At 41.9% G+C, this 9,119-nt stretch overlaps 1 long non-coding RNA gene across 18 annotated transcripts in view; it reads left to right on the forward strand.

Moving 5' to 3' along the window:
- The window catches only part of LOC108490329, a 72,797-nt gene that overhangs the window by 39,928 nt on the left and 23,750 nt on the right, over positions 1 to 9,119 (forward strand). For 14 of the 18 annotated variants that reach the window (XR_003848293.1, XR_003848299.1, XR_003848296.1 and 11 more), the window contains 2 exons: positions 1,258 to 1,392; positions 4,875 to 4,980. This is a non-coding gene — a long non-coding RNA (uncharacterized LOC108490329). Of the gene's footprint in view, positions 1 to 1,257; positions 1,416 to 1,672; positions 1,718 to 4,874; positions 4,981 to 9,119 lie in introns of all 18 variants that reach the window. The other 4 variants (XR_003848307.1, XR_003848306.1, XR_003848304.1 and 1 more) reach the window with 4 other exon arrangements.

Raw genomic sequence — 9,119 nt, forward strand, 5'->3', positions numbered from 1 at the left:
GCCAGGCCTGGAGGCACATGCCTTTAATCCCAGCACTGGGGAGGCAGAGGCAGGCAAATCTCTGTGAGATCCAGGCCAGCCTGGTCTACATAGTGAGTTCTAGGCCAGATGGGGCTACAGGGACACCCTGTCTCAAAAATACTGAAAAATTATTAATTTATTATTATCATCATTATTATTATGATTACTGTGTGTATATGTATGAGTTATGTTGGTGACAGTGCAGGCACACGTGCTACTTTGAGAGGCAAGCGTGTGGCAGTCAGAGGACAGTTTTTGGGAGTTGGTTCTCTCCTTCTGCCATGGGCTCCAAGGATCAAATTCAGGTTGTCAGGCTTGTATGGCAAACATTTTTATCCAGAGCTATCTCTCTCACTCCACTCTCATTTCCTTAGAAAGGAGTTTAAACATAATATCATGTGATACATATTTGCTGTTTGTTTGACAGCTGTGTGGAGTAAAAAAAATTTATGAAAGAAGAAAGGTATGAAAAAGTAAATTTATATGATTATCTGTAGGCAGACTTTATAATAATGGCTAAGATGACCATAAAGGTTAGTGTCAATATTAATGAGTTTGAATTAGCACTTATCAACACGTACTATGAGCCAGCAATGAACTAAGACCTAGCAGAGTGAGGCAGGAGTGAATAAAGGACCCTTATTTGTCCCCCTGGAATCCACAGACCTATAGATGAGACATGCATTTATCAAATCCCAGTCCAAATATATGATTACAAACCATGAGTGGTAGAAAGAAACACATTGCAGCAAGTTATGAGAACACAAACAAAGGAACAAGATCTAATTGGGGGCAGGTCAGAGGCTTCCTTGGGGAATTGATGTTTCAATTCAGATTTGAAATGATGGTAGCAGTTGTTCATGAGCAGCACCAGGGCTTGATGGTAGGGGACTGAACAGAGTGACTGTTAACGACATCTTCCTCTGCAATCAGTTCCTAGGACTGTGTGCTGATGAGCAGAGCCCTGGCATCTGTGCTAATAATTTTAAGTGTATGTCAAAAAAAAAAAAATGGAGACAGACAATAAGAAGGATAGTTTTGAGAAGAATGTTATAGAGGAGGAGAGAGATAAGACTCAGGGGGAAAATAGCTCAATGAATAAATAATAAACCTGAGTATGTAGAAAAAAAAAAAGCCCAGGCAGAAAGGAAATGTTGAGGATACCATCAGTCTCCATCCTGGATATGGCAAATAAATCCTTTAAACCTTTAACTGTGACTTTTTTTTATTTTGCAGTTAAGCTTTCTGTGATTAGACTTGAAGCAAAGAGTTCTAACTAAAAGAAAATCCTGCTGTGCCTTACAGGAGAACAAGAGATGTATGTATCCAAGTCCTGAGCGATGTGACACCACTGCCTATCAGATGTGTGGGGTGAGAGAAGTCAAATGAATAAGGTTAGATGGGATCAAAGATGAGAGGGAAGACTGAAGTCTCTATGTCTTTGGCTCTGCCTAGATTCTATTTATAAACACCGTTGGCCATGTGCTAGAGTGGCAGAAGGTTGTTCTTAAGGAAGGAGAAGGCAGGTGGAGTTGTATAGATGGTTCATATGGTTCTTTCTTGGGGGTTAATATATTAAGATTTGAAAAAGGAGACAGAGATGGTACATCAAGACTTCAGAGACAGTACCTTAACAATTTCATTTTCAAAGAAAAGTGTTTACAGAGTGCTGTCCTAGGCTCCCATGAGACTTCAGGTATGTTTCAAAGAAGCAACCTGTCCTGAATTCCCTCCATCTGATTGAATGAACTTGTCTACCTTTCCTGGCACAGTACCATGATGATGCCGACAGCAGAGACAACTTCTGTTTGTTTGGGGCACCTGTGCTTTTAATTTATTAATTTATTTTTATTACGTGTATGAGTGTTGTGCCTACATATATGTAAGTGCACCCATGTGTGCAACTGCAGAGGCCAGAAGAAGGTGTTCAGATCCCCTGGAACTGAAGTTATAGGTGATTGTTAGCCACCATGTGGGTGCTGGGAACTGAATACAGGTCCTCTGCATCGCTTCAGCTCCTGCCTATGTGTTAAAATGTCAGTGGATTTGGACTTGAAGGCAGATAGAAGAAACGGGTTAGTGCTGAGTACAGATTTCTGAGAACAAAGAGGGGACGAGAGCAGATACATTGAGTATAAAATATGAGAGTTATCTACTTAACTCTTTCTCCAAGATAAATGGTGTTAAGAAACAAAAACAAATAGAAGTGAGTTAGCCAGGTTCTCCCTTTCACCGTGTGTCTTCTGCTGTCAAAAGATCTGTCTTTGGAGAATCCTTCTCTGAGCTGTCAAGTCTTTCAGTCTATACTCCTTTATTAAAGCACTAATACCCATGGGAGGAACCCACCTTATTAAATAATATCTCAAAGAAGAATTACTCCATCAGTTATTCTTTATTAGGTACCAAGAGAAACCCTGAGGCCCTAAAGGAAGGACACCTGAGAGAGCTGAGGGCTGGGCAGAGGCACTGACTAAGGACTGGGAGACCCAAGGGGCAATCTCATCCAGCTTCACAGTTGTGTGAAAGCCTCTGTTGGCTGACAATAAATAGTTCCCAGCCTGACCCAAAATTGCTGTGTGTGCAAACATTTTACACAAAGGAGTCACGTGCATTGATTAAACAATTAAAATATACCATATTCAGGGCATTGGCTCTTTAAGTATTCATGGAACTTCACATGGTTAGATGTTTAGCCAGAAGAAAAAAGAAAGAAAAAAAAAAAAGAAAGAAAGAAATTATAAGCTACATACCAAATGAAGAGAGTGTGAGAGATCTACTTAGTGCAAGCACGGTTGTCTCACCCACCATGTGCTGCTGTGAATGGGTTCTTACTGATGGCTTTGGGACCAAAAACAAATTGGCCAATCAGAGAACAGGTCAGCAATGCCTTGACCCCAAGTTGCGCTCTCTCTCTCTCTCTCTCTCTCTCTCTCTCTCTCTCTCTCTCTGGCCTCTACTCATGTACTGTGGCACATTCATATATACAACACACACACACACACACACACACACACACACATGCTAAGATTCAGAACTTGGTACAACTTTAAAAGTAAGCTTTTGCTGATGCAAGTTTATAAGCAAAGGCAACAAATGTTTTCAGCTGGAAAGAAGGATTGCTTACTCAGTGAAGACTGAAGCAAAACATCCTAGCAGGGTTGGAAATGGAGACCAAATAGCTCTGTTACAAAAGATGACCGATTTCCATTTCCATAACTTGCTTTTGCATGACCTTTCTAAATTTTTTTATTTTTAATTTTTTAGCATTTGAGGTACGGGGTCAAAGAGGAGAGTCATTTGACACCTGCAACTCAGGTGAACATTTGATACTTCACAGGCTATAACCCCTCTTCTCTAAAGTCCTAAAGAAGGTTTCTGTGTTCCACCTTGGGTGACAGTGTCTCAAAAAATTAACATTTTGGGTTGATAGGTGTCTTTTGTTCTTTTATTCAGGTGGGGTTGTGTTTTGTTCTGTTCTGTTTCATTTTGTTGAGACAGGACCTCATTATGTTGCTCAAGCTGGCCTTAAACTCATGGTTTTTCTCCTGCCTCAAGCTCATGAATGGGAGGATTACAGGTATGAGTCACTGCAACTGGCTGTGTATTTTTTTTTTTAATCTTTTTGAGTCAGGGTCTCCCTGTAGTCCTAGCTGACCTGAACTCACTATGTAGACCAGGCTGGCCTTGAACTCACAGAGATCTACCTGCCTCTGCTTCCCCAGTGCTGGGATTAAAGGCGTGCTATGTATTTTTAAAAATATTGAATCATTAAAGGAGTGCCAAGCAGGGTCACTGGACCCTCACCTGAGTATCCAGCCACTCTTCCCAGCCAACTAGTCCAGCCTTGGAAGACAAAAGAAAAAATGAACAAGAACCCAATAGAGGGATGCTTTTGGAAGCCCTTGTCAAGAAACCCCAAAGGACTCTCATATGAACATTTGAAAATTGCCCTGTTCTGACTTTTTTCTAGTTCCCTGTCTAGAACTTGTAATGCTAATTACTCTTGCTTTTACTTCTCCTTCAAAGCTTCTATTCATGATTCAAGGACTTTCTTTTCCTCTTAGAGACAAGAGTTATGCAATTTGGGAGTCTTAGATAGACCCACTGAAGGGGTACTCCAATTGCCTCACCCTGTGTCCCTGTTCAGCATGGAAGAAGAAAGTGGTCGGCGTCCCTATTCCCTATTGGCAATTTGGGTAACCCCTTCAGAGGATGGCGTGATAAGAATAGGATGTAGGAATTGGCTAGGCAGTTAGGGTAAAAAGACCCCCCAAAAACGTAGCCAGTTTCAGCTAAAAGTGAAAATGTCCTTGGGTCTGTTAGCAACATACTCTGTTCCAAAGGCCAAAAATGTCAAAAGTATTTGGGAGCTTGTATCTAATCCTTAAAAGATTTTAGGGCTACTTCTTCAGAGGGGGACTGTTAAAGTAGCAAAAAGCCCCATTTTACAAAAAGAAAGAGTACATAAAGTAATCAGAAAAAAGTGATGGGGAGATATGGGAGGGTTGGAGGGGAGGGAGTGGGCATGGATTTGATCAAAACACCTTACATGCTTAAGTTGGTTTAGTATAAAGCATTACATTGCTTTGGGCAAGCAAGTAAGTGGTTATATACATAGAAGATTAGTATTTAATTGGATGTAATGTATTCTAATGATTGATTTGGTTAGCCTAATTTGGATGAAAGACATTCAGTTTATGGGTGTTATTTATTTCCTTGGTAATAATAAATGAAATTCCTTCTCATACCTTGCTGATGGTAATTTGTGTGTCAGTGAAATAGTCAAAGCCTTTCCCTTAGCAACAGTGGTTTGGCGGCCAAATAACAGAACCCTTAAACATTATCTATTCCAGCCTTATGGTTTCAGATGTTACTAGACTACTCATTTTTCTTTGTCACGATGGGAAGACAAGATGAGATATCACAAAGTGAGGCCAAACACTGGAGGTCTGACAACAGGTAAGAAAGTAATAAAAACTGCCTGTGAGGAGTTTCTTTCCCTCGAAACTTTCTTGTGTTCAGTTTTGGAAACATGTCCATAAAAAAATCTCGGATCCTAGTATGCAAATTCCTTAATGATCATTACGAATAGTAAATTTAGAAAAAAATGAAAAAATGGTATCACACATTTGTAGAGTAAGGCAGAAAGCTATTTTACTACTGGAGCTGAAAATCTAGGGACGAACTTTACCTGATTAATGCATTTAGTAAACTGAAAGTTAATGGTATGGTCATAATTAACAGACATTTCTTACAGTTAATGAAATCAAAGTCAGGGGAAAACTTTAAAAAATTTTTCTATTGTTTTTGAGTGGGAGTCTAAACTGGGCTTAGTTTTATATGCACAACCAAAAGCAAGTTGGACTCAAAATTAAGCACTTTCTACCTTTTAAATTTTTTTAATTATTTGTTTATTTATTTTTATGTATGTGTGTGGTGGTCATGTGTGTTTGCATGTGTATGGGCATGCCTGTATACAAGTGCACATGCATATGTGTGGGAGTGTTTGTGGAGGCCAGACGTTGACAAGGGATGTCTTTCTTAATCACTCTCCACTTTATTTAATGTGGCAAAGTCTCTCACTGAACCCAGCGCTAGCTGTTCTCACTATCCTAGCTGGCTTCCTTAGCTTGAGCAGTCCCAATGCCTCTGCCTTAGACAATGCTGGGAGTTGGGTAGGGGGGCAGCCACACCCATCTGACTTTTAATGGGGTACTGGAAATCTGAATGCTGGTCCTCACTTGCTGGGTATGCACTTTATCCACTAAGCCAACCCCCAACTGTCGGGTTTCTATTTTGAAAGTATTACAGAGATAGAAGCAATGTACCTCCATTTACTGACCTGACAATTAACAATTTTACAAAAACTCTGAGAAGGACTTGAACTAAGAGTGAGAAGAGCTGACCCCAAGTCTGGTCCTGCAGGTCTTCATGTTGGCTGCTCAGTGCCTCCTTCCTTCATCAAGATCAGAGAATATCCTGTGTATGTTATACAGAAAGGATGCTGGATAAGGACTCTTTCTGACCTTTTAGGAGAAGTCGCTCATGGGGAATGTAAGGAGCTGTTCTTTTTTAACATCACAATCAGCCACAGATTCATATCTGCTTCTAGAGATCCAGCTAAACATAAGGTTGGCTGGGGACTGGAGAGATGGCTCAGTAGTTAAGACCACTGACTCCTCTTCCAGAGGACCCGAGTTCAATTCCCAGGGCCCACATGGTGGCTAACGACAATGGATAACTCTGGCTCCAAGGGATCTGATGCCTTCTTTTGGCATCTGTTGGCCTTGCAGGACATGGGTGCACTTACATACATGCAGGCAAGACATTCATACACAATAAATAACAGTAAATTTAAAAATTTTAAATTTATAAACATAAGGTTGGAAACAGCTCAGAGAACTGTTGATGACTGATGTTTAAGAATTCTGGAATCTGACACTGATGACGCATGTCTGTAATCTCAGTACTTGGGAGGCTGAGGCAGGATTGTTGTGAGTTCAAGTCTGGCCTGAGTATGTAGTGAGACTGTCTCAACAAACAGTAACACCAGGAATCTTGGAAATCGGGGCTATTGGAGAAGTTTAAAGGAACAGCACTCGCTTATGCTATGGAAGAAACTTTGAGGGCAGATGGAATGATGGTGTGGAATTAGAGCAGTGGTTCTCAGCGTGTCCTGCCTGTGCCTGCAGCAACAGCAAGACAACCTGTGAGAAATGCCAACCCTGGTCTCTCATCCAGATGCACTGAATGAAAGGTCTGGGTGGGGTCTAGTAGCTCTCCGTGGTCATTTTGACAGACAGTCCAATCAAAGTGCCTCTTCATGAATCAAAGTGGTTGTCATGAGGGGAAGAGCAGGGAGACAGTGAGTGATGCTGACCTTGGGAGAGCAAAGAAAAGAGCATAGGTCTGTGGGTGCTTACTCTTTCCCCCTCTTAGGTACTAGAGAGCAAAAGAAGGAAATGTGCAAAGGAATTCAGGGGAAGGCAGGGAGGCTCCTTTTTCCTCTTTTCTATCCCTCCCTCTTTTTTTCCTCTTTGTTCTTTCATTTCCTTACAAGCGAAGTACAGATAGGGACATAAGACACTTTCTACATGTGTTTGTATCTCCACGTGATTTGTTAATAGGAAGATGAATTATTAAGGCAGTAGTGGCAGGAAATGAAGCCACATATACACCAAACCCAATGGCTTTGTGTGTGTTCGTGTGATTCTGGAGAGCAAATCCAGGGTCTTACATATACTACCACTGAGCTACAACCCTAGTGTCTCACCGTATAGCTCAGGCTGGCCTTCAACTCGTCATCTATCCACTTCCACCTCCAGAGTGCTGGGATTACAGGTGCGTAACAGGACACCCAGCCTGCAATGGCTCTTAATTCCTAAATAGGAGGAATAACCATCACTTTTTAACCAATCAATGAAGGGACAGAAACAAAATGCCAATAATAACAGGAAAGAAAATAAGAAGGGAAGGAAGGAAGGAAAGAGAGAGAGAGAGAGAGAGAGAAAGAAGGAGGAGAAAGAAAGGGGAGGGGTGAAGGGGAGGTGAGAGAGGGAGAAAGAGAAGGGAGAGAGAAGGGGAGGGATAGAGAAAGAGGGAGGGAGAGAGGGAAGAAGGGGGCAGGAGGGAGAGAGGGAGGGAGACAGAAAGTAAAAGCAAATGGAGCAGAGAAGCAAGTTGTGGAGTCTCAGCAGAGAAGGAACAAGAGAAAACAAGATGAGGTATTTGATGTTTCAGACACCACTGCCGCTGATAGCCCTGGATAGCCCTGGATAGCCCAGAATAGGCCAGAGCCCTGGAGCCTGGCAGGAATTCCGTCCCCTGGGGTCAGACTATAGAACTGCTTTTTCATGATGTTCAAATCATTTTAAGAATTTGAAGTGAGTTAAAATGCCTTCTTATTCCTTTTCTTAGGCACTTTGGTAATTAAACCCCTTGGATGAGCACAAGGCACACCCCCCTCCATCATTCCTTCTCACACTGAGAATAGTTAACTCAGAAACCAGAAAGATGTGTTCTTAAGTCATATTTACTTTTACTCAATTTTTTTAGGACAAAAGCTTCCCAACACCACTGTTCCTAAATCTCTACTTTCAAAAAAGGTAATTTATCTAAAGACAGAGCAAGAAAGAAGAGATGAAGTAACTTTAAAGAATCAATGAATTCAGGCATTGTCTCCATTCCTCATGTGTGGAATATTCCCTCTTTTGATGATCTGAAGCAAAAGGCTGACCCTAGACCAACTTTCCCTTCCCACTGTTAGTAATGAGATGCTTACATAGCTGCTTCCTAGCATCAGTAGTGTGTGCGTGTGTGTGTGTGTGTGTGTGTGTGTGTGTGTGTGTGTATGCAAGAGTTATGCTGACACAGTTTTAAGGAAGACATCTGAAACCCTAACTTCTGGAAGTCACTTGAGTAGTGTGCTTCTGTTCTGGGAAAGCTGAGTCAAACTTGTGAACTTAGAGACATGTTTAGTATATGGCACTTGTTTTTAAAAGATAGCAGGGGGGCTAGGAAGATGGGGGGATAGGATAGCAGGGGGGATAGGAAGAACAAGGACCTGAGTTCAAGCTTCAGAATTCATATAAAAAAGCCAGGTGGGAAGCCGGAGAAATGATTCGGTAGTTAAGAGCTCTGGCTGCTCTTGCAGAGGACCTGGGTTCAGTTCCCAGCACCCACATGGCAGCTAACAACTGTCTGTAACTCCAGGTCCTGGGGATCAGACAACCTCTTCTGACCCCTGTGGGTATTGCATGATGTGGATGCAATTACATGCATGCAGGAAATATACTCATACACATAAAATAAAAATAAATATATTTTTTAAAAGCCAAGCGTGATGGTGCATGTCTGCAATACCAGCTCTGGGGTAGTAGAGACAGATGAATTCCCGGGGCTGGCCGGCCAGTCAGTTTAGCTTCCTTGGCAAGCTCCAGGTCAGTGAGAGACCCTGAGTGGTCGATGTCTGAGAAAAGACAGCCCAAGGTTGTCCTCTGGTCTCCACATGCCCACACAAACTGCATGCACACTCTCATGTGCTTGTACACCTGAATACACACACACACACACACACACACACACACACACACACACAC

The sequence above is a fragment of the Nannospalax galili genome, unplaced genomic scaffold (genome assembly GCF_000622305.1).
Source record: "Nannospalax galili isolate Female #2095 unplaced genomic scaffold, S.galili_v1.0 scaffold229, whole genome shotgun sequence".
NCBI lineage: Eukaryota > Metazoa > Chordata > Mammalia > Rodentia > Spalacidae > Nannospalax > Nannospalax galili.